Source organism: Vombatus ursinus, unplaced genomic scaffold, assembly GCF_900497805.2.
Source record: "Vombatus ursinus unplaced genomic scaffold, bare-nosed wombat genome assembly UNPS02006779.1, whole genome shotgun sequence".
In the NCBI taxonomy this organism is placed as follows: domain Eukaryota; kingdom Metazoa; phylum Chordata; class Mammalia; order Diprotodontia; family Vombatidae; genus Vombatus; species Vombatus ursinus.
This window is the reverse complement of record NW_020946557.1, coordinates 18,020,016-18,045,707: the sequence shown is the minus strand read 5'-3', so window position 1 is coordinate 18,045,707 and position 25,692 is coordinate 18,020,016. Positions and strand designations below refer to the sequence as shown.

Here is a 25,692-nt window from a genome sequence, read left to right as displayed (position 1 = left end):
AAGGATATGACACACAAAATATATAGTGAACTAGCACAAACATATAAGAACACAAGTCACTCCCCAATCGATAAATGATCAATTGATATGAATAGTTCTTTTTAAAAAATCACAAACTATTAACAGCCATATGAAAATGTTCCCAAATCATTAATAAGAGAAATATAAACTAAAATAATTCTGAGTTTCACCTTACATTCAACAGATGAACAAATGGAAATGGTCAACATAGGAAGGGTGGCAAAAAGATTCACTTTATTGTAAGTGAAACTGGGAATTAGCCCAAAATTCTGAAATGCAAGTTAGAATTATGGGGGGAAAGTGATTAAAGTAGCCTATAGTCTTTCACCAAGAGCTCCCACCACTAGGCGTATACCCCAAGAAAGTCAAAGAAATAGATTAAAATATATCCATTGCATCACTTCTTGAGATTTTGAAAAGAATGTGAAATAAAATAGGTGCTTAGCATTTCAAGAATAATTAGGCAAATTATGTTACATGAATTCAAAGCAATATCATTGTCCCATAAGAAATAAAAAAATTCAGAAAAACAATAGGAAGACTTACAGAATGAAGTAGACAAAGCTAGGAAAATAATATATATGATGATTATACCAAAATAAACAGAAAGAAGAATAAAATATAAAATTGGACACCATATAATTGTAACTATTCAGTTTGACCTCAGAAAAAAAAAAAGAGAAAATGTACCACTTTCCCTTTGTTACAGAGGGGGTAGACTATGAGCAAGGAATATTGCATATACTGTCAGACATAGTTGATGCATTGGTTGGTTTATAAGGGTAGAGGTATGTACAGAAATGAAAGAAAGTGATATAAAAACACAAGGCATGAATATAAAAAAATTTTAAATAAATGAACTTAGGTGGGATAATACATTTAAACCAAAAAAATAAAAACCACCCTTTCTATTGTAGTTGATAACAGTTACTCCTTTATTATTATTTAGTATTTATTAAATTATTTGTTATTCATTTTATTAGTGAACTTTATTCAATGTCATATGAACTCAAATGCTATAATGATTTGAATATACCTTATATTTGCCACCATCTCTTTGAAATGAAAAATATAGGTAAACTATTACATAGAAATACTACATAAAATATAGATTATTGTACAATGGGCTTTTAAAATATTTTCCATTCAGATAAAGATAGAATTCTTTAAAGATAGTCTCACTATTGTTTTATCTTTGTCATTTAAATTATGGTCTTATTTTTTTCCTGGTCTATCTACAATATGTGTTCAAATACAATTAAAAGATTCACTTTGGTAAGTTAAATTTGATGGTAAATACAAGCTATAAATGGACTATATATATATGTACATATATATACACATTACATATGTGTGTGTATTAATGAAAGTCTAGTATAAATAAAATTATGTCACTTTTCTTATTAAACAACTGGTACCTATCAAATTGGTCAGATTGGAAAGAACCAATAAATAAGAATGAACAAAAGACAATATAAATTAGAAAGAGATCAAAGAGGTTGACATATAGATTCCATCTAAGAGGAAAAATTAAAGGATCATCGAATGATAGAGCTAGAAGGGACCTTAAACATCATCTTGCCCAAACCACTCATTTTGCAGATGAAAAAACTGAGTCTTGAGAGAGGTCAAATGACTTGCCCAAGGTGACTTAAGTTGTGAGTGACAATCAGCATTCAAACTCAATTCCTCTGAAAGGAAAGGAATAGCATAAGAATAGACTTAGAGGCAAATCCATAATTACCCTGAAAAATAATGTGAAATGGCAATCAGCTATTTTCCATCTCCATTGGAAAAAAAGAGGAAACAAGATATAATCTTCAGCAATAAATTTGAGGTTATATATATAAGTAAGAATTGTCTGATGCAATGAGTACTGAAATACGCTACTAAGCAAATAACTTTGTAATTTAGTACTTTGAGGTCTCAGTCTCCCAGTTAAAATATTTCATCCTGGGGACACTTAATATATAAGTAGTAAATAGTCACCCAGGGATGGCTTACATAGAGTTCTAAGGCTCAAAATAGATGACCTCTGGCACTCTCTTCAATTTCTATGATTCCACAGTTCATCTGCATTTCATTCGGTGGCTTTTTCCAATGGTTGCTCTGGTTTTGAGGTGCAGTGTTGGACCCAAACTGTGTGACCAGAGTTCTTATTACTGAATTTAAAAGAAAACAATTCCACAGAATAAAAGACACATTCAAATTTTTAAACATCTGTATTGATAGTAGACCATTCCCTACCATTCTATAATCCGTTTACTTGTAAAAATAACGCTCACTCAAAACTGAGGCAAATATAAATTTTTTATAATATATTTTCTGAGATTCCAAAAATCTTTTTTAATGCTGTAGTTCCTCCTGTGTCTAATATGTTTAGTTACAGTAGCCATGAAAACCTCAGAAAGGGTGTAAAGTTTTGCAGATTCAGCAAATTTTAATTTTAGCAGTCTCAGGAAATGCCAACTGCCTAATTTTTAAACATAGTACTCAAGCTTTGGGAGTTGAGCACCAGAAACTATGGGTCAAGACTTTTTATTTTACTGTTGTGTTTATCCAAGAAAAGTTGAAAATAATCTTCCAATTTAAATACCAAGCACATGGGATAGGTATTTAATGTGCTCAGGTCTCCATGACAAAAAAGCAATGAACTAAGTATACATAGTTGAGGTTAAGTAAGAACATTGATTTTTGTAACTACAAGTGGTTATGCTTTAAGTAATCCTAGTATTTAGAGGCACTTAAGAAGATAATAATGATAATGATAACCTACACATATAACTCTACAGTTTACAAAGTATTTTATATATTTATCTTATTTCATAACCCTATAATGTAGTTAAATATTATTGTCCCAGTTTTACAAATGAGGAAAATGAGGGAAGATAAGTGATTTACCCAAAGACATATATTAATAAGTAACTGAAGCATGAGTGAAACCTAGTTCTCCTGATTCCAAGTCCAATGCCCTATGTCCATAGTTATTATACTGGTATCTTTTTAAAATAAGAGTATTTTTTTCAATATAGCAAAATAAGAAGAAAATAAAATGTACAACTCAAGCAAGTACCACTTGACCTACTTAAATAAGCTATTAATTAGGATAAGAGGAAATGGATAATATAACAGACATTGATACAAACTATTGCCATTTCCTAAGGAAGTTGAACTGATCTAAATCAATTGACCTAACAAGGAGATGAAAAAAAGACTAAAAACCACATTAGACAGGAAACATTTAACCTATTTACCAAGAGATATGAAAGCCATAGGTATCAATGATTTGCAATATAAATATTTTTAAGCCTTAGGCAGGAAAATAGTAGAAACTTATAAACAATGTCAAAGCTTGTTTAAAAAAAAAAAGAAACAGTGGAGATAAAAACATTTTTAAAAGTTTGGTGAGGGGCAGCTAGGTGGCACAGAGGATAGAGCACTAGCCCTGGTGTCAAGACGACCTGAGTTCAAATTCGACCTCAGACACATAAAACTCACTGGCTGTGGTGACTCTGGGCAAGTCACCCCAATTGCCCTCACCAAAAAAAAAAAAAAAGTTTGGTGAAAGACTCAAATTTTCAAAAATCATCCTAAGATAACTTAACGATGAAATTAAAAGGATAATGAACAAAATAAAATGGAAAATATCTGTAAATATTTTTATAATCAACACTTCTCTTCATTGATTATTATGGAACAACCACATTTGGTCTCTAACATGACAATCATTGATATCATGAATAGAGAAGTAGCAATGACACTCATGAAAATAAATATAGAAAGAGGAGCTAGATGTAAATAAGTATTCACAGAAGAGGTCCATGTTGTAAGTTACACAGTTTAAAGGCACTCAGAGATTGATTCTTAAGAGGATACCAAAGGCACAGGGGGAAAATCTCAGAAACAACAATAATAATAATAATAACAATAATGACTAATATCTATATAGCAGTTACAATGTGTCAGGCACCATGCTAAATGCTTTACAATTATTATTTCATTTGACCCTCACAATAGCCCTGGGAAGGGGGTGCTAGTATCATCCCCATTATATAGAAGAGGAAACAGGCAAACAAAGGTTAACTGACTTACCCAGGGTCACTCACCTAGTAAGTGTCCTAGGCTGGACTTGAACTCAGCTCTTCCTGACTCCAGGCACGGTTCTCTATCCACTGTACCATTTAGGAAATGAATAAAATATTTTTAAATAAAATATTTTTTAAAACTATTTGCACACTCATATGCCTACTTTCCAAAAGAGAGAACTAAATGAAATAACACACATTAAGTGCTTTGCAAACCTTAAAGTGCTATCTAAATACTAGTTATTACAATTTCATTCTCTACAACATTATTATGAGTATAGACTACATATATATTGCAGTATAGCTTAAAGGTATAAAAATGGAATAGGCAAGCTTTGACAAATGATACTCCACAATAGACCACATCTTCAGTATCAAACTATCGACTGAAAGGTGAAAAGAATACAAGATGCCATTGTGCTTGTTGTTTGTTGACTATTAAAAAGTATTTGATTCAGTAGAGCAAAACTCTATCTTACACCCTTCTATAGGGTGTATCCCATGCATATGTCAAAATCATGCAAGATTCCTTTAAAGTTTTATCAGTGATAACTTTGTTGGATGACCCTTTGATCAGAGGAAGCTAGGTGGCACAGTGGATGGTGTTGGACTTGGTGTCAGAAAGACTTGAGATCCAATCTGTTCTCAGACACCAGTAAGCTGTAGAACTCTGGGCAAATCATTCCATTTCTCTGAGCCTCAGTTGCCTGAATCTATAAAATGGATGTAACAATAGCACCTACCTCCCAGAGAAGGAGCCTAGGAGTTTGGGTCTCTCTTTGCAGGATACATCACAAACCATGTAAAGGGGAAACAAAAAATTTGCTTAAGTGTCCTTTCTCTATAAGATTGCATTGGCATTATCCATATATATTTTATATTGGAGGAACATGGAAAAATGATTTAGTCTTCCCATTTTTTATGCAGAAAGAAGTTAAATCACAGATTCTGCGATTGGAAAGGATTAGAAAGGAACACAAACATAAAAGAACTCTGTGACCAGTGAGTTTGATGAACACCTGAATAAGAATCAGCTCTACAAGATAACCAAGAAGAGGTCTTTGAGTCTTTCTTTGAAGATTTCCAGGGAAGTATAACTCATTTCTTCCTAGGGCAGCCTATTCCATTTCTGGATCACTCCAGTTATTAGGGAGTTGTTCTTAATATCAGAGCCTAAATTTGCCACTTTGCAACTTCCACTCACTGTTCCTATTTTTGCCCTCTGAGGCCAATCAGAGCAAAACTCATTCCTCTTCCACATGCTGGCCCTTAAATAATGTTTGAAGATGGCCATTAAGTCCTCATGTCTCCAGGCCAAACCTCCCAGAAATTTTTGGTACTACCACCTCAAAGAGGATGTTGCAGCTGTGTTAGGTGCATGACATCGGGACTCTTCTCTGGGAAACATATAATTGGGTTCTGCCAATTATGGGTCATTTGGGGTTTGGGAAAATGTGATCTTTAAAGAAGTATTTTAAAGGATGTATGTGAAGGTCTGAAATATTAGTGAGATACCCTTGTTCAGTTAAACCTCGTGAGTTTTGTGGACATTTAATGTCACAAAGTGACCACTTGGATAAGAGAAGCTAGACAGGTATCATTATGTCACATGCCATGATCTCAAAGTTCTTTGCCATCTTGGTTGCCTTCCTCTGTAGACTCTCCAGTTTACCAGTGTCCTTCTTGAAATGTGGCACACAAAATTGGACAGTCTAAGGGAAAGGCAGAAGCCATGAAGAATCTAGGAAAAATTTCTTTCATAGAAAAGTCAAGCTCTTTGTAGTGATAGAGTAGTTGGAACTCAATAAATAATGTTATTCTTGTTGTCATCATTGTCATTGTTGTTGTCATTTTGCCAAGAAGGGGTTATCCTTTAAAAAAAAACTATGACTCAAAAAGAAAATGAAAAGAAATAGAATATAGTCTTCCTGAACAATGTGATGATGCAGGAATTGGTGGAGGAACACTTACAAAGATTAACCTGGACTTCTTGCTCCATTTGAGTAAAAGAAGTATCACACATCATCCACATTTTGAACTACTTCCATTTTTGACATTACATGTGGGTTAACCTACTTATTTGGAAAATCCCCCATACCTGTGACTAGTTTTGTGTTTGAATTTAAAATAAATATGCCTTACCCTATAAACATGAGAAGACTGACAATCTCTCTTTTTACGATGAATTAAGACTTGATTTTTCTAGGTAAGGAGTGGAGAAAAAGTTTCCTTATCTTCTTCCTGGCTTTTTTTTCCCCTTTAACCTGGACTGAATACTATATCTTGAGTTACGAGATACAGTGTAATATGGTGACTGAAATTCAGAATGACCTGAGTTTAGATCTCACCTCAGATACTTACTAGCTATGTGAGCCTGGGCAAATTATTTAACCTCTCTTGACTCAGTTTCCTCATTGAAAAATGAATATATTAGACTCAATGGCCTCTAAGTTCTTTTTTATGATCCTGTGATCCTCAGAAGAACATTGGTCATTTGGAGAACATCTGGAAGAGAGCAAGCAAAATGGTAAAGGGTCTTGAGATCATACCATAAAAGAACCAGTTGATAGATTTGGGGATTCCTAGCCTCCAAAAGATGTAAGGACAGAAAAGGAGAATTAGAATAACCATCTTCATTTTAATTCAGTTCAAGTTAATTCATGTCCATATCTTCTGACTATTCATACTGAACAAGGACATGTGTGCACACCAAAGGTATTAGTCACTATCGTGAATTATGTCCTATATAGCTTAAAAGAATGGTTAGCCTGGAGAAGAAAAACCATTAGGAACAATGGGGGAAGAAGAAATGGGAGCTGTCTTCAAACCTGTTTGGTCCTAGAGTGAAAAATAATGACTAGAAAACCTTTACTAACTTTGTGACCTTAAGCAAATCACTTAACCTTGCCAATCCTTAGTTTCTTCATCTATAAATGAGGAGGTTGGCCTAGATAGGATATTAAGTCCATTCCATCTCTGTCTATTTGTTTTTTTTTCCATAATAGTATTTTATTTTTTCCCCAACTCCATGTAACTATAGTTATCAACATTCATTTTTATAAAATTTTGAGTTCCAAATTTTTCTCTCTCCCTCCTTTCCTTCAAGACAGCAAGCAATCTGATATAGGTTATGCATGTACAATCATGTTAAACATATTTCCACATTAGTCATGTTGGGAAAGAAAAATCAGAACAAAAAGGAAAAACCATAAGGAAGAAAAAACAAAAAAGTGAAAATAGCATGCTTCAATCTGTATTCATATTCCATAGTTCTTTCTCTGGATGTGGTTAGCATTTTCCATCATGGGTCTTTTGGAATTGTCTTGGATCATTGTGTTGCTGAGAACAGCTAAGTCTAAGCTAGTTGATCATCATACAATGTTGCTGTTGTCTAAGTGTATTCCTAAATTGCAAAGTAACAAATAATCACTATCAGTGCCTCAGACTCCCTTTTTTCAGTCCCACATTTATCAGGTGATAGGGACAGCCTAAGGACTGATTTAAAAAAAAAAAACTTGCAACCACTACATCGGTGCCTGAAGATCCCAAATGATGATAGTGATCTATAAGTTCATCAACCCAGTGAGCCATGGCCTGTACAATATTCTCTCTCAGGCAGCTGAAACTCATTAATTTCCTTGGGAAGACCAATGCAATAGGTCCTCCACCCAAACATGAACAATAATGGGTCCTGACCTTAGCCAAGAAGCAGACAACCAAATGTCCTGTGTGCAATCCATCTGTGGTATTCACTACGACAACATGAACCACTTCAAAAAACAATATGTGGCATTTGATAAAAAAGAAGGTGCTGGAGGGAAAAGCCCATCAGCTTGGGTGAAATTAGATCCAGCTGAAGTACATTCAGGTCAGTTCTGTGTGTAAATGGCTTTTCCCCCCTCTGCCCTGTACATTACAACAATCTACTGCAGATCACAAGAGCACGGTCAAAAGCCACATGTTTGGCATCGTGTGGACAGCATCTGGTTTTTTTTTAGAATACAACTAAAAACGTTGAAAACACAATAAAACAACTGTCATTCATTTGATGTTCATGCTTATATCTTAGCTCGTAGATGGTTTTATGACAAATAAACAGTTGTATGAAGTCTCAGTCAAGTCACCTTCCTTTACACATTTCTTTCCTTGGTTAGTTAAGCTTCACTTAAGTCTCTCCATTTAGCTACCCCCCTTTGCTTTCTATACTTCCTTTTCTTTTGCTACTGTCTGTAATATAACCTTTACTATACAGACTACATAAAACTAGTGTTTTTTAGAAGACCCAACAAAGTGGTCCACAAGCCCATAAATACTGCTTCAGCTCAATACCTATTCAGTAAGCAGCTAATTAAAATGTTTTTGAATGTTGAGAGTTCTAACTTCCTTTGGGTCTATGAGAGAGTAGAGCAGATATGTCTGGCACGTCTGCCTTGAGAAAGTGAGAATTACAAGGTTCAACAGCAATTGTGACCCTCTTAAATTGTGTCCCTGTTATGGCCCACTGTCCGGTCTGAACACTGATTCGTCTATGCTGTCAAGTGTATCTGCTTGGAATTGGCAAAATTTATTGGCCTCTGATAATCAGTAAGCCATTTATTTAAATTCTAGTTAGGTTGAAACCTCATCTTTCATTTTCCAAATCTGAAGGGACCTGAGCCCTTTTTATGTATACTGTTCACCTTGCCCAGGTATGTGCTGGAGCCAGCTTGAATTGACTCACAAGAAGCAATTGATAAATTATCATCATGAGCATTTATACTTCCAAAATTAGCAGAAGTTACAAATCAGGGTTTGATTTATTGTTTTGTCAATTAACTAGATTTCATAAAGTGATGGATAAAATAATAATGCAAATTAAATTTAAAAGTTTGTCATGAATGTACATTTTTTTCCAAGAGTCAGTTGTTAAATATTTACCAGCATTCTATTGCCCTTGCCTCAACAAAGTATGCCTAAAGGAAGGGATCATTCGAGCCTGGCTCCATCTGTATGGCGTCCGGAGCTCCTACTGTCTCCTGGCCATGGGGGGTGGCCTGGGATTGTGCTCCATGGCAAGCTGGATACCATGTCTATGTGGGAGTGCTCTATGTCTGCTGTGCCGATGCTGTCCAAGTGGAAATAACTCCACAGTAACTAAGCTGATTTATGCATTCTTTTTGCTTATTGGTGTGGGTATATCCTGTGTGATTTTGATACCAGGAATGGAAGAACAGTTAAATAAGATTCCTGGATTTTGTGATAGTGGGACAGGAATTGTGCCATGTAGTGTATTGGTTGGATACAAAGCTGTATACCGTTTGTGCTTTGGCATGGCCATGTTTTTCCTTTTGCTCTCCTTATTGATGATCAAAGAGAAGAGCAGCGATCCTAGAGCTGCAGTGCACAATGGATTCTGGTTCTTTAAATTTGTAGCAGCAGTGGCAATTACTGTTGGAGCTTTCTTTATCCCAGAAGGACCCTTTACTACTGTATGATTTTATGTGGGCATGGCAGGAGCCTTTTGTTTTATTCTCATCCAACTGGTTTTACTTATTGACTTTGCCCACTCATGGAATGAATCATGGGTTGAAAAAATGGAAGAAGGGAACTCAAGATGTTGGTATGCAGCTTTGTTATCAGCTACAGCAATGAATTATCTGTTGTCTTTAGCTGCTATAGTCCTATTCTTTGTCTACTACACTCATCCAGATGGTTGCTCAGAAAATAAGGCCTTCATCAGTGTCAACATGCTTCTGTGCATTGGAGCATCTGTAATGTTTATTCTACCCAAGATCTAAGAGTCACAGCCAAGATCTGGTTTGTTGCAATCTTCAGTAATCACAATCTACACAATGTATCTGACCTGGTCTGCTATGACGAATGAACCAGACAGACTGTGCAATCCAAGTTTATTAAGCATAATTGGCTATAATATTACAGCAAGCATTCCAAAGCAAGGAGACTCTGTCCAGTGGTGGGATGCTCAAGGAATTGTGGGACTTATGCTCTTTTTCTGTTGTGTGCTTTATTCAAGCATCTGGTCATCTAACAACAGTCAGGTTAATAAACTGACTTTGACCAGTGATGAATCCACGCTGATAGAAGATGATGTGACCAGACATGATGGATCACTTGATGATGGTGATGATGTTCACCGAACAATAGACAATGAAAGGGATGGTGTTACTTACAGTTACTCCTTCTTCCATTTCATGCTTTTCTTGGCTTCATTTTATATCATGATGACCCTGACCAACTGGTACAGTTATGAGCCTTCTCATGAGATGACCAGTAAGTGGACTTCAGTTTGGGTGAAAATCTCTTCAAGCTGGATTGGCATTGTGCTGTATGTTTGGACACTAGTGGCTCCACTCGTCCTCACAAACCATGATTTTGACTGAACTGGAATTCTGGCATAAAAGTTCTTTTGCTTCTAGCTTATTTGAAATTGACAGTATTCCAGACTTTAGTGTAAATATGTGTGTGTGTTAACAAGGTAGCCTACCTGGTATTGACATAGATTGTGTCACTTTCTATTTTACTTGGTATTTCCTTTCCAAGCTCACTAATTTATGTTGGACTTAATAGCAGTGAAATATAGTCAGTATTGTGGTAGGAAAAGTAGATGTATGAGAATTGTGAGGGGAAAGTGAAGTAGAGTGAAAGCAAAAATGCCTGTTAGAGATTTACATTTTAAAAGTATGGTGGAATTGAAGTTATTTTATCAACTATATAAGCAGAAGGACTGCCTTCTAATACTACCTGATGACTTGCTTCAAAAACACACCCTAACAAGAAATTTACTATTCTGAAATTCTTAAAAACATGTTACAGAGACATTTTTCTGACAGCTGGTATCTACCCAGTTTTTCCATGGTTCTAAGAAATGTGATTTATCACCAACAGAAAATGTTTTGGGTTATACAGTATGGAAAATTTAATTAATAGTGTTTGAATAATAAATTTAAAATTTCCCAAGGTTGGAAGATTTTTATAGGCAGGTACTGTTTTACTACTTTTGCTAGTTATCCCTCTGTAGTGTCTAACAAGTGGTATAGAGTGAGCATTGGGTAATAGATATCTCCTCCCCTCCAGCCTGAGAATATCCAATTTTAAAAAGAAAAAGTATGTGTTACATGTAGGTGGAACTTTTAGTAACTTTTCAAAAAGTAAATTTTGAATTTTGAAAAAAAGAATCATGGCTTATATAAGAAGGATTTTGGAAGTCAACAAAGGGAAAAAATAAAGTAGATTTTTGACCCAGGGAAGAAATTTTTGCTGCAATGTCTGAGACTGTAGAGATGTAAGGTGACTTGTCCAAGGTTAGAACCAGGTCTTCTGACTAGTTAAGTGCATTTGCCATTGTACCAAAGTGGCACCAAAAATTCTTCTACAAAATATATTGTTCATAGTTTATGTTGTACCTGATCTATTTTGGGTTAGTCCATGTAATTCTTGTGGCTGGTGCCTAGCATGTCTACAGTTAATGGCAAAATTATTTTGACTCAGTGCTAAAGAATGAACCCTGGCTTAAAGTTTGTTGTGCAGTTTTAAAGGTATCATTAAATGCTTTTGTATTTGCTGCTATGTAGTTGAAATCCATGGGCTTTATTTAAACAAGGTTGTTCTATCCCAAATTGAGCATTCTGATTATGAAGCTAGAAACATACTTAAGCATTTGTTTTTGTATGATGTAACTACTGCTCTTTATCTGCATGACATTAAATGGTTATGAATGCAGGTGGAGTATAATAAAGAAATGATTGTCATTCTCCATCCGTATATTTGGAGATTCTAAATCTCTCTTGTTATTAAATATTCACACACTTCAGCATCTATATGTTACTTATTAATAAACATGAATTCATATAAGAAAAAAAAGGAAGGAGTCATTCTAGGCTGAATTTTACTGCTGGTGAACTTGAACAGTTATAAATGGCTATTCTCAATATTCCAGAGACTCTAAATTCAATGTCTCTGCTTGACCACAAGCGCACTAGATAACCCTGTAGAAAATGCCTTGCTTCTCCATGATGGTCAGTCAATCAATCAATAGAATACCTAGACACAGTAGGAAGATAAATTTCCAGGTATTTTAGAACCCAATCTTGTTGTTGGCCTAAGTCTTTCTTGACCTGTTTAGTCTCATCATCTGTAATTCTATATCAGCGATGCCCTAAAGGACCAAAATCCAGAGATATATGTGTCTATTAGTTAACTTTATATTTATAATATATGCATATATGTTTTATGTGTGTATGGTGTGTACATGTATATACACACATATATATGTATGCATGTATATATGTATTGTGTGTGTGTATTTGTCTCCCCCATTAGAATATAAGCTCATTGCAAGTAGGGATTGTATCATTTGCATTTGTATCCCAACACAGGGCCTGGCTCACAATAGGCGCTTAATAAATATGTGTTGAATGATTAATCGTTTGAAGATACATAACCAAAGCACCTGAGGGAATCATTTAAACTATGGTCAAGGTAATCCCTGATTTGACAATCTAGAAATGTCCTTAAATTTTGCTGGGACATTGTTATGTCTCTAACCCATCTCACATATACACTAATGGAAGAATTCATATCAAATTGGATTTAGCAGTTATGTTTTCCATTGAGCCTGAATGAAGAGTTATTACAGACTACCTCTGATAGTGCTACTGTGCTCAGGTCTCTGATATATGTTAGGTAGACCACAGGGATACTAAGGAAAAATAAGCATCCCTGTTATTCTCTTTCTTAACCACTATTTGGCCAAACAATGGAATGAACAAAGACACAAGATGTGCTGAGGTGCCCCAGCTCAGTAAACCTATAATATATCCCTATGTATTCAAGTCCTACTTGACTGCATTACTTTTCTGGCCTCTGCTGTTTGCTGTCAGTAGAGTCAAAGAATCATAATAATCCCACAGCTGAAAGGGATAAAGAAACCAACAAGACCAATACTCAACAAGTAGTCAAACAGTCTGTACTTGAGGACATAGAGTAAAATAAAGACAGTTCATTCCACTTTTGGATTGCACACATGTCCAACTGTACTCATTTTAATTCACCTTATCCATTCTATTTTCATATAGGCTCTGGAGCTATTCTCCCAACTCATATTCAGACTAGCACAATAGGCCCCAATAGCTTGAAATACATTTCCCCTGAGGATTTTAAGAGTAACATTAAAGGTCTGAAGTGTATCTTTCAAATGCTAAAGCTCATGATACCCCATGGAGTGGTTTTTCCCAAATATTACTGACAAATGCAAAAAAAAAAAAAATATAGCCCCAATATCATTTCACAAGTTGTTAGTATCACAATGTCATTTTGATAAGTGTTACCTCTTCAATATCACTAATAATCAATTGGTGGCAGTTAGCTTTTACATTGAGGTATTGCTAAATTTTATTGATCTTTTTTCATTTAATTTTAATTTTATTTTTCTCAATTATATGTAAACAAAAATTTTAACATGCCTTTTTTAAATTTTGAGTTCCAAATTCTCTCTCTCTCCCTCCTCTCCCCCTCTAGAAGGTAAGCAATTTGATAAAGATTTACATGTGCAGTAATGCAAATCATTTTTTATTAGCCATGTTGCAAAAGAAAATGCAGATTAAAAAAACAAGACTAATAAAGTTTAAAAAGTATTCCTCTATCTGCATTCATATACCATCAGTTCTTCTTCTGGAGTTGGATAGCATTTTTCATCACAATTCCTTCAGAATTGTTTTGGATTATTGTATTGCTGACAGCTAAAGTATTCACAGTTGGTCATCATACAATATTGCTTCTCCAGGTTCTGCTCACTTCACTTTGCATCAGTTCATGTAAGTCTTCCCAGGTTTTTCAGAAAGTATCCTGCTCATCATTTTTATAGCATAATAGTATCCCATCACAATGAAATATCACATCTTGTTCAGTCCAATTGTTGGACATCCCCTCAATTTCCAATTCTTTGCCACCTCAAAAAGAGTTGCTATAAATATTTTTGTACATTTGGGTCATTTTCCTTTTATTTATCTCTTAAGGAAACAGACCTAATATTGGTATGGGTAGGTCACAAGGTCAAAGGGTTTCACAGTTTCATACCTTTTTGGGCATAGTCCCAAATCGCTTTCCAGAATGGTTGGATCAGTTCACAACTTCATTAACAGTACATTAGTGTCCCAATTATCCCATATCCTATCCAACATTTGTCATTTTCCTTTTCTGTCATATTAGCCAATCTGATAGGTATGAAGTGGTGCCTCAGAATTATTTTATTTGCATTTCTCTGATCAACAGTGTTTGGGAGCATTTTTTCATATGACTGTATGCAACTTTGATTTCTTTTATTTCTTTTATTTCTTTGATTTATTGATGTAAGTGTTCAAAGATATAAATTTTACCCTAAATACTACTTTGGCTGAATCCCATAAATTTTGGTATGTTGTCTCACTGTTGTCATTCTCTTTAATGAAATTATTGATTGTTTCTATGATTTGTTCTTTGACCCACTCACTCTTTAGAATTTTAGTTTCCAATTAATTTTTAACCTATGTTTCCACAGCTCTTTATTGAATATAATTTTTATTGCATTCTGGTCTGAAAAGGATATATTTATTACTTCTGCTTTTCTGCATTTGTTTGCGAGGTTTTATGCCTTAATATATGGTCAATTTTTGTGAGGTTGCCATGTACAGCTGAGAAAAACTCCTTTCTATTCACATTCAATTTTCTCCAGAAGTCTATCGTATCTAACTTTTCTAAAATTCCATTCACTTCCTTAACTTCTGTCCTGTTTACTTTATGATTAGATTTATCTAGCTCTGAGAAGAAAAAGTTGAAGTCCCCCCCACACTGGTATAGTTTTGCTATTTCCTCTGTAATTTATTTAGCTTTTCCTTTAAGAATTTGGATTCTATGACATTTGGTGCATATATGTTCAATATTGATATTACTTCATTGTCTATGATACCTTTTAGCAAAATGTAGTTCCCTTACCTATCTCTTTTAATTACATCTATTTTTGCTTTTGCTTTGTCCAGGATCATGCCTGCTACCTCCTTTTTTTTTTTAACCTCATCTGAAGCATAATCAATTCTGATCCAGCCCTTTATTTTAACTCTTGTGTATCTCTCAGTTTCAAGTATGTTTCTTTTAAACAACATATTATTGGATTCTGGTATTTAACACATTCTGATATCCACATCTGTTTTATGGGTGAGTTCATTCCATTTGCATTCTCAGTTATGATTATTCACTGTATTCTTCACTCCATCTTATTTTCCTCTCTTTATCCTTTGCTCCCTCTTATTTTACACTCCCCCCATTGTAAAAGTTCTGCCTTTCATGCCTCTTTTATGTGAGATAAAGAGTTGTTCTTCCTCTCTCTCCCTCTCCCAGTGCATCTTCTTTCTTACTCCTTAATTTTATTGGTATAAATAATCCCATAATAATCAATTCAATCATGTGCCCTCTTTGTATACGCCTTCTGAATGCCCTAATAATGATAAAGTTCTTATGAGTTATAAGAATCATCTTTCCATATAGGAATGTAAGTACTTTACTTTTGTTGGATCCCTTATGATTTCTCTCTCATTTTTACCTTTTTATGTTTCTTTTGAGTCTTGTATTGGAAGTCAAATTTTCTATTAAGCTCTGGTCTTTTCATCAGGCATTCCTGAAAGTCTTCTCTTTCACTAAATACCCATTTTTTTCCCTGAAGGATTATACTCAGTTTTGCTGGCTAGGTGATTCTTGATTGTGAAGTCTAGCTCCTTTGCTTTCTGGAATATCATATTCCTAGCTCTTCAATTCATTAATGTGGAAGCTGCTAAATTTTATGTGATCCTGACTGTGATATCTGAATTGTTTCCTTCTGGCTACTTGCAATATTTTCTCCTTGACCTGGGCTCTGGAATTTGGCTATAATATTCCTGGGAGTTTTCATTTTGGAATCTCTTTCAGGAAGTGACCAGTGAATTTTTCACTTTCCATTTTATCCTCTGATTCTAGGATACTGGGGCACTTTTCCTCTATAATTTCTTGAAATAGGATATCTATGCTTTTTTAAATATTGACTTTCAGGTAGTCCAATTGTTCTTAAATTATCTCTCCTCAATATATTTTTTCCAGGTCAGTTGTTTTTCCAATGAGATATTTCACATTGTCTTCTATTGTTTTATTCTTTTGATTTTGTTTTATTGGGTTTTTTTTTTTTGGTGTCTCATGAAGTCATCAGCCTCCATTTGCCTGACTCTAATTTTTAAGTAATTATTTTCTTCAGTAAGCTTTTGTATCTCTTTTTCCATTTGGCCATTTCTGCTTTTTAAGGTATTTTTCTGTTTAGTAGATTTTTTGTGTCTTTTGCCAAGCTATAGACTCTGTTTTCTTAATCTTTTTAGCATCATTTTCATTTATTTTCCCAATTTTCCCTTTACCTCTCTTATATGATTTTTTTTAATTTTTTCAGATCTTCCAGGAATTCTTGTTGGGCTTTTGGCCAATTCACACTTTTCTTTGAGGCTTTGCTTCTAGTTACTTTGATATCATTGTGTTCTTCTGGGTTTGTGTCTTGATTTTCCTTGCCACCATATTAACTTGTTATGGTCAGGCTCTTTTTTAGTTGTTGTTTGCTCATTTTTCCAGCCTATTTCTTGACTTTTTATGTTAAAGTTGGGCTCTGCTTCTGAGTCAAATGGGTACTATCCCAAGCTGCAGGCTTTTATTGCTACTATTATAAGAGGTAGTTCCTAGAGTCTGTAGGTTTTACATACTTCCAAAGCGGCATAATCTAAGGAGAGATGTGGTCACTCTTCTCCAGGTCTGTGCTATTGTTTTTAGCCTAGAAGGGACCTTGTTCCCATCACTGCTAGCATTCCTCTTTACCCTGGGACTTTGACCAGGTCTTCCTGTTTTCCTGAAGCCTCAATTGCTAGTAGTTGTGCCTATCTTGGAATTGAGACCAGAATCCCTATTCCCCCATGGGTGACCACAACCCTCCTCTTTGCCCCAGAAGTAGGACCTGAGGCCCTGCTCCCCTCCTGCTGTTAGCACTACTGCTCCTTTTCACTCTGGGACTGTGACCTGGAACTCTTTATGGGCAATGCAATGAAGTCCTTAACCTAGCACATAGAAATGGTTCTTTACAATCTTCTTCTGACCAGTTGTTCATCAAACACACACACACACACACACACACACACACACACACACACACACCATCTATGGGCTGAGAGTTCCTGAAGCTGTTGCTGCTCCCAATACAGACATCCCCAAAGCAAGGCCTGTGCTGCACTCCAGGGGCCCACCACCACCCAGTTGAAACAGACCTTTTCTGCTGACCTTCTAAGTATTCTGGGGCTGGAAAATTATTTTTCCTGACCTTATGTTGGTTCTACTGCTCCAAAATTCAATTTGAGGGATTATTTTACAGTTGTTTGGAAGAGAATTTAGAAGAGCTCAGCTGAGTGTTGCTCTATTCCACCATCTTGGCTGTGCCTCCTTTATTGGTATTTATTGAAAGATATAGCAAGAGCCAAAATAAAAAAAGATCTCTCCAAAGTGCAGCACACTTTCCTCTCAATATCACAGTCCCTTGGGAAAATAGCCTCAAATTTAAAGTGGTTACTATAACAAAAAATTCTGCTTCATGGCATTGAAAACTTAATATAAGGTTTATTTTGCCCTAATATACCAAGATTGGCAATAAGGATACAGAGGCACTTAGCTTCTGTAGATGTACCTTACCACCACCCCACTCCACTCCACACACACACACACACACACACACACACACACACACACCCTATCTCCATATGGAAACTCATTCAGTCAGCAGGGGAGGCTGTGTTGACTTGCGTAATCTTCAAATATCCACTAAATCAAAGGGGTCCTGATCCCACAAAAGTGGGACCTTTTATGTCCCTAGATACCCATGAAGCCACTGACAACATAGCCAAAAACCACCAGGAAACTGTGTTAAGAAGGACACATATTGAACCTTGACACTCTTTCCCTCACAGGCCAAACAAGTTCTAACTTTGTTACCTTTTCCTAAGCCATATTGCAAGGAGGAAGAGGGAACCCTGGTAAATATTGGTTGTATCAAAGCTGACATAAGGAAGCTCTAGCACATCTTATCAATAATGACAAGCACAATAAATTGTGCAAAACAATTATCTAAGAAAATTTATGATTAGAAAAAGAGGTGATTCTGTCATGTAGTGAGTATTAGGATATCAGATAGACAGCGTGGGTATTTCACTGATACCTATAAACTATAAAAAGGCTTACTGAAAAACTTCCAATATATTGAACAGGTCCTCTATGGCACATTTATGGGAGGACATGATGAAGACTAGCCCAGGACAATACTTCATATATGGAATACAATTTACACTGATGGAAAGAATATCCTCCTTGATGACGTTGAGGATACAGTAAAGGATTGATGTCTATCATAGATAGGGAGATGGATGGGATTATATTTTGATATGTGTGGTATGATTAATAAATGTACATAAATTGATTATTGATTGATAATAGAAATAACATTGTACTTATGACTCAAGAGACATCTGGATCTGCCACCACCTCAAGGTGTGACCTTGTGCCTTAGTACTTTCATCTGTAAAATGAGAATGCTGGATTAAAATGGTTCTCTAACAGCCTTTCCATGATTAAAGTTCTATAATCTAATAATTCATTTTACAATGCACATAACAAAAACCACAGAATTATAGAAATGATGAAACTCAGAGTTGGAAGAGACATCAGAGGCTGTCTAATTTAACTTATACTCAAAAAGAATCTTTTCTACACCAAACAGGTGGTCATCTAAGATTTTGCTTGAAGAGCTCTACTGAAATGAAACCTACTACCATTCATAGTTCTGTCAGGATTTTTTTTTACATGGTCTATTTTTTCTCTTGACAACTTCCACCAATTGCTCCTTGTTCTACTCTCTGGGACCAAGCAGAGCAAATCTAATTGACCTGCTATAAAAAAGCTTTCAAATACTTGCAAACAGATGTATCTCCCCTAGGTCTTCTCTAAACTAACTTATCTTCACACGGCACATGATCAATACTCTATGCTGCCCTCCTCTGGACACTCTTCAGCTTACCAACTTCCTCCTTAAAATACAGCAACCAGAACTGAACAGTATGTTGCTGATGTGATTTGACCAGAGCAGAGTACAATGGGATGATGAAATCTCTTCCTCTCTTAAAGCAGCCTAAAATCACAGTTACCCAATTACTACATGCCATACCCTATATTGATTGCGTAGTCCCCTAAAAACCTTAAATCTTTTTCAAAGCAAGTGTTATTTAGAACTTCTCCATCCTGAACTGATGAAAGTGACTTTATGAAGCCAAGCATAAGACTTTATATTTGTCACTATTTAATTTCATCTTTATTTGAGTCAGCCTAACAGTCTAGCCTGGAGAAGGAAATGGCAAACCACTCCAGCAACTTTCGCCAAGAAAACTCCACGGACCGTTTTGGCATGCTATGGTCCACAGGGTCACGAAGAGTTAGACATGACTGAATGACTGAACAACAAGAGTCTAGCCTGTCTAGTGCTTTCTGAATCCTTATTTTGTTTTTGGTTAGCTATTCTCCCCATGTGTGCACTGTATAAAAATTTTATAAAAATCCCATCTATGCATTTATCTAAATTAGTTTTAAATGACAATGCAAATGGAAAGAGCAACCATCACAATATGTATAATTCAGAAGTGAATATTGAAGTTACAAAGAATAAGGATGGCCCCAAAGAAGAAATATGAGAAGACACCTTCTCCAACTCCTTTGCATAGGTAGGAGCTCCCCAGAGTAGAACACTGCATATGTTTAAAAAAATGGGGGGGGGGGGCGCGTAATGTATGATTCAGTTTTACTGATTTACTTCTCTCTTTTTCTATCTTTTCATTTTTTACTTAAAAAAATTCTTTGTTATATGAGATGGCTCTCTGGCAGAGCAAAAAGACACAGGAAGAAAACTAGGAAATATAAAGACAAAACATAACAACAAACTTCATTCTTAAATAATTTTTAATTTTAAAAGGTACAAGGTCAGATACAGATTCCTAAGACACTCTACCACACTTTCTTCCAAGTTGACACCAAACCATAATGACTACTGTGTTCAGTTATTAAACCATTTCCATATCCACCTAACTATATTATCATCTAGTCCATATTTCTCCATCTTTTCCACAAAATTTCCACAGGAGACTCTGTCCAATGCTTTTCTATGATGTAGTTACCATATCTTTAGTAGTCTCTGGACCTACCAGTCAACTCTGTGAAAAAAAAGGAAATGTGATTAGTTTGGCATGACCTATTCTTGATCAAGACACGCTGAGTCTTTGGTATTATTGCTTCATTTTCTAAATAGTCAATAGCCATCCCTTTTAAAATACATTATAGGGGAATGGCTGAACAAGCTGTGGTATATGAATGCAATGAAATACTATTGTGCAATAGGAAATGATGAACAGGCAAATTTCAGAAAATCCTGGAAAGACTTGTACAAACTGGTGCAAAGTGAAATGAGCAGAACCAGGAAAACATTGTACACAGTATCAGCAACATTGTGTGACAATCAACTATGAATGACTCAGCTCTTCTCAGAAACACAACGATCAAGTACAAAGGACTTACAATGGAAAATGTTCTCCGTATCTAGATAAAGAACTGATGGACTCTAAATGCAGATCAAAGCATATTTTTTCACTTACTTTATTCTTTCTCATGCATTTTTAATCTGTTTCTTCTTTCACAACTGTGACCTATATGAAAATATTTTTTACATGGTAGCACATGTATAAACTATATCAAACTACTTGCCATTTTCAGAAGAGGGGAGGGGAGGGAAGAAGGGAGAAAAATTTGGAACTCAAAATCTTATAAAAATGAATGCTAAAAATTTTCTTGACATGTAATTGGGGAAAAAATAAAACTATAAAAATAAATAATAATGATAATTGAAAAATAAAATGAAATACATTCTAGAATTTTGTCAGGAATTGTAGGGAAACTCAATGGCATATAATTTTAAGGTTATATTCTCCTCCCTTTTTGGAAATTAGGATATTTGTCCTTCTTCAAGCTCCTGGTGTTCATGATCTTTCAAAAATCACCAATGATGGAGGCAGCTAGGTGGCGCAATGGATAGAGCACCGGCCCTGAAGTCAGGAGGACCTGAGTTCAAATCCAGCCTCAGACCACACACTTGACACTAGCTGTGTGACCCTGGGCAAGTCACTTAACCCCAATTGCCTAAAAAAACAAAAACAAAACAAGTTTTTTGATTTAGATATAAAGGCTGATACTATAAACAAACTGAGAGAGCAAGGAATAGTTTACCTGTCAGATCTATGGAGAACAGAAGAATTCATGACCAAACAGGAGATAGAGAACATTACAAAAAGCAAAATAGATAATTTTGATTACATTAAATTGAAAAGTTTTTGCACAAACAAAGCCAATGCAACTAAGATTAGAAGGAAGGTAGAAAATTGGGAAAGAATTTTTACAACCAGTCTCTCTGATAAGGGCCTCATTTCTAAAATATATAGAGAATTAAGTCAAATTTATAAGAATACAAGCCATTCCCCAATTGATAAGTGGTCAAAGGATATGAACAGACAGTTCTCAGTTGAAGAAATTAAAGCCATCTATAGTCATATGAAAAAATGCTCTAAATCACTATTGATTAGAGAAATACAAATCAAAACAACTCTGAGGTACCACATCACACCTATCAGAATGGCCAACATGACAAAACAGGAAAATGATAAATGTTGGAGAAGATATGGGAAAATTGGAACATTAATGCATTGTTGGTGGAGTTGCGAAATGGTCCAACCATTTTGGAGAGCAATTTGGAACTATGGCCAAAAAGCTATAAAAATGGGCATACCCTTTGACCCAGCAATAGCACTTCTAGGGCTATATCCCAAAGAGATCACACAAATGGAAAAAGGACCTACATGTACAAAAATATTCATAGCAGCTCTTTTTGTGGTGGCAAAGAATTGGAAATTGAGAGGATGCCCATCAATTGGGGAATGGCTGAGCAAGTTGTGGTATATGAATGTGATGGAATACTCTTGTGATATAAGAAATGATGAACAGGCTGACTTCAGAAAAACCTGGAAAGACTTGTATGGTCTGATGCTGAGTGAAGTGAGCAGAACCAAGAGAACATTGTACACAATAATAGCCACATTGTGTGATGACTAATATTGATAAACTTAACCCTTCCTGGCAATACAAGGATCTAAGACATGTCCAGAGGCCTTGTGATGGAAAATGCTATCCACATCCAAAGAAAGAACTATGGAAGCCGAATTGTTATTTTTTTTCTCTTCTGTTGAGTTTTGTTTCCTCTTTCTGATGGTTCCTCCTATTGGTTTTAATTTCTACTTACAACATCACTAATGTGAAAATATATTTAATATGAATGTAAATGTATAGCCTATATCAGATTTTGCGCCGTCTTGGGGAGGGTGGTGGGGAGAAAAGGGGAGAAAAATTTTAAACTCAAAAGCATATGGAAGTGATTATTGATAAATCAAAATAAATTAATAAAAAAAATCACCAATGATGCCTCAACGATAACACTTGCTCATTCTTATAAGACCAAAGGATCTAGATACATGCTACACTGTAATTTTAGTTCAATTCAATCCAATAAACATTTATTAAGCACCTACTATGTGTCAGGCACTCTGTGAAATGCTGAGGACATGAATAAGAAAAAGATAGACCCTATCTCTAGTTTTATCTAGACCAGTTATTTTAATAGTAAGATGCTATCATACTTTTTCTTCACTTAGCTTGCATTTCAACTTAATATCCGTCATTCTTTCTTTTCCATTTCCAACATCATTCTCCTTGGCAGGAAAAAAAAAAAGCAAAGAATTAAGAACCTCAGACTTCTCTCACTAATTAGTTATCATTGTCCTATCTACCAGATGGTGTGGTCTAATACTTTCCTTGATATATAACTACAGACATATATAAACACACACATACATGCACACACACCTTTTTAAATTTTAAATTTTTAAATTTTTAAAATTTAAGTTGGTTAAGGGGTTCTCTATGCATCCATTTCAGTCTCTTTAGATGACTCACCTTTTCTTCATTATCAGAATCATTTCTCATTATATCTTTCAGAGCAGCTTCCCTTACAGATTTATTTTCCTTGTATAATTTGGATCCTACCTGTTTTTTTTCTCTTAATGCTTTGAAATTTACCCTCCAAAAATGAAGGTTATGTTAGATTATTCCCACGTCTCTTTTCCTTTATAACCAATTCTAAGATTTAGTATCCATTTCCACTAGTGCCATCTCCTTGTCCCAACACCCAAATAACGAGTTTCTTTTTATTAATAAGAGAATATAATTTTTCTTAGTTCTTCAACCTTTTGTAAGATGAAATTATCATTTAGGCAAGTCAAGGAATTATTAGTTTTTCTGCTTTTGGTAGAGAGAGCTCCAGTCTGGGTAACTGAAATGACTCATCCCCACCTCTTGTCATTACTACAACATGCCTCTATTTTGTTTGTCATTTGTTTGTCAATTTGTTCATTTCTGTCCAGGTGGTATCTAATATATGTAAAAGACACAATCACATATTTCTCCCTTACTTGATTCACCCATATTTTCTCTACCATGTTTCCCCCTTCTCATGCCTGGATTTCCTCATATCTCTTCTTCATCTGTATTGCTTTACTGACTCTCTCCCTTATTTTTGCTGTAGCATTCCAGAGCCATATTCTAGCAATGTGTCTCATCATAACAAATCTCAATGATATCTATGAAGTCACACTTTCTTCCATGAATTAGTCTCTGGTTCATTTGTTTGTCCACTTGTGTGTAGATATCTGCAACCATAAGTTTTATGTTGATTCTTTTCTTGGATCTTGTTTTCTGTAAACATCTGAGATTTTTAACTACTCTCCTTCTGCTAATGTAGCTACTCTCCAAGATAGTCTTATCATCATGATTTAGTGATTTACTTTGTTTATAACATGTTTAATAAATGTTGTTGAACTAATTATTATTAAAGGTTCTCGATCTAATCATTAGTAAAGTTTGTTGAGGTAATTATTGTTGATCCTTAGGATAATCCTAAAAGGAGGGTCAGTTGTATTTCCTACTAAATAAAGGGAAAACTGAGAAATTATATTTTTATAGAAAGTTATAAAACAAAGAGACTTGGAAGCCTACTTCACTATTTAATTAACTTTTTCCTAGAGGAGTACAAGTTTTTTTTAAATAGCTACTGAAATGTTATTTTCTTAACTCTAATAAATTTATACAATTTTAAGTAATCATACCATTGGCCCAGGTGGAAAATAAGTGAATTGAAACTGTACCATAAGAAATTATAATGAGAAAAATTGGCTCCAAAGAAAGGTTATGAGACTCAATCAAGAAGTATTTATTAAAGATCTAATATGTACCAAACATTGTTCTAGGTACTGGGGATACAAGTATAAAAAAATGAAATAATATCTGCTCTCAAGGAGAAAACAACTTCTACTTTATTATAAAGGTGGGAGGTCTCTGAATGTAAAACACTACATATAATACAGACATTTTTGGTAGGTTGGTTTGTTTTGCCAAACTGTCTTTTTTTCTTTTCCTTTCCTTTTTCTTTTTCTTTTTTTTCCCCTTGATCCTTTGTTTTAAAGAATGGCCCTTAGGGAAGGGGAGGTGCATATATTGGGAAATACTGATGGAATAAAAAACAAAGATAAGTTTTTTTTTAAAGAAAATAAATGAAAAAGACTTATCTGAGGCAATATAAACAGCCAAGTAGACCCAAGAAAATGGATCATTGAAGGATTTCAAAAAGTTGGTCCATTTTTCACCACTTAGTGAAGAACGTACTATTTATTCCAAATGAAGCTTGGAAGCTGTTGATAAGGAGCATAAGTTACTTGAATGGTCGGCAGAGTCATTTACTAGCATCACAGCCAATACTTTTCAAAGTTATGCCATTGTGAACCATAGTTCATGGTGTACAAAATCTTAAGGTACTTAATTTTTGAAAAAAAGATGCATATATTCTTACTTTATAAAATTTTAAATAAGAACACAATTTTATAATTCCCAAGCAACCAATCCACTTAAAACATTTTCTTTTTTTTCTTTTGCTCTTAGAATGACACCATAGCAGTATATTCCAGTTCATTAATCATTAAATAAGTAATGAATTTAAAAAATAACACTAATTCTGCGTGGAGGTGCCAAACTCAGAGACAACAGAGCCCTTGTCTTCATGAAAGCTAAACTTTCATCTCTTAGCTAGGCCTTTGTATGACTCCTTAGAGTGCTTCAACTGTAGCAGAGGAAAGTCAGTCCACCACTTCACAGACTTTAGAGGCAAAGTCAAGAATATAGCCAAAGACTGATTCCAAACCAGAGTTCAGGGTCAACACTATGACAGATCCCTAGGTTCATTCCTGAACTTTCAATAAATCAGTAGTTTGAGAGCAGCCCAGTGAATGTGGAATGACATGGACATGTTTAGTGATAGCCTGGTCACCACTGCCTCTTTGCCTTGGCTACACCTCTGTCACTGTCCTCAATC

The 25,692-nt window shown here is 35.1% G+C and overlaps 1 pseudogene; it reads left to right on the top strand.

Moving 5' to 3' along the window:
- Positions 1-9,127: 9,127 nt before the first annotated feature.
- On the top strand, positions 9,128-10,570 carry LOC114033197 (annotated as a pseudogene).
- The last annotated feature ends 15,122 nt before the right edge of the window (positions 10,571-25,692 follow it).